The following is a 1,287-nucleotide window of genomic DNA, read 5'->3' on the forward strand; positions in this document are numbered from 1 at the left end:
GTTTTTGGCACCGTTGTCAGGGACTGTTTAAGTCATTATTTGTGAAGTTAATTATTTTTCAATTTGGTTTATTCTTCTGGTAATCTTAACTTGGTTTTTCTATGACTTTTTCAACTTTTTATGAACATAGACCGAATTGTCAATCTAATTCCAGTTGATCCTAAAATTGAACGCACCTTTAGACAAGGAAGAAGGGATCAAGTAACTTAGAGACAAGCTACAAAAATGAATCTTGCACAACAAGATCAAATAGACGGAGCTGCTAATGCTCAAAATCCTATCCTTTTTGTTCATGACAAAAACAGTGCCATCCGTCAAAATATGCTGTGTCACTTTTTCATGAACTCAATTCGGGAATTGTGAGACCCGAAATTGAGGTGCCACAGTTTGAATTGAAGTCAATAATGTTTCAAATGCTTCAAACTGTGGGCCAATATAGTGGGATGCATACTGAAGATCCAACATTCATCTTTTCTTATTCATGAAAGTAAACGACTCCTTTAAAATGGCTGGAGTAATCGAAGATGCAATGAGATTGAAGTTACTCTCATACTCATTGACAGATAGAGCACGAGCATGGTTGAAATCCTTACCATTTAACTCCATATCCACATGTCAGGAATTGGTTAAATGATTCTTAATGAAGTACTTCCCACCCAGTAAGAATGGCAACCTTCGAAATGAGATCACTACATTCCAAAAACTTGATGATGAATCTTTATGAGGCTTGGGAGTAATTCAAGGAATTATTACAAAAATGTCCTAACCATGGGATTCCACATTGCATTTAATTGGAGACTTTTTACAATGGTCTTAGTGCACATACAAGAATGGTGACAGATGCTTCTACAAATAAAGCTCTTCATTCTAAGTCATACAATGAAGCTTATGAAATTCTTGAAAGAATTTTCAACAATAATTATCAGTGGTTGACTAACCGAACAACCACAAGAAGAGTGGTAGGAGCACATGAAGTTGAGGCACTTACTTCACTGGCAACTCAGTATCTTCTATGTCTTCCATGCTTAAGAACTTTACTACTAATGGTTTCGACGGAATTTGATAAGTTAGCAAACAAGCCAATTTGAGAACATTTCATGTATGTTCAAAAATTTCCCGTCAAACCCAAATTCTATCTACTACATGGGAAACCAAAGTCAGAATAGAAGTAGCCTAGGTCCGTAGTCAAATTTTTATAATACTTCATGGAAAAATCATCTAAATTCCTTATGGAGTAATCCAGGGGCTAGTCATATCCACTCTTATATGCAATCCTGACCAAATCAA

The 1,287-nt window shown here is 35.7% G+C and overlaps 1 non-coding gene across 1 annotated transcript; it reads right to left on the reverse strand.

Annotated features, from left to right (window-relative positions):
• Positions 1-670: 670 nt before the first annotated feature.
• On the reverse strand, positions 671-775 carry LOC128032343 (small nucleolar RNA R71). The gene has a single exon (XR_008188470.1). It is a non-coding gene; the product is annotated as a small nucleolar RNA R71 (small nucleolar RNA).
• Between the last annotated feature and the right edge of the window lie 512 nt (positions 776-1,287).

Source organism: Gossypium raimondii, chromosome 8, assembly GCF_025698545.1.
Source record: "Gossypium raimondii isolate GPD5lz chromosome 8, ASM2569854v1, whole genome shotgun sequence".
NCBI classification, from domain to species: domain Eukaryota; kingdom Viridiplantae; phylum Streptophyta; class Magnoliopsida; order Malvales; family Malvaceae; genus Gossypium; species Gossypium raimondii.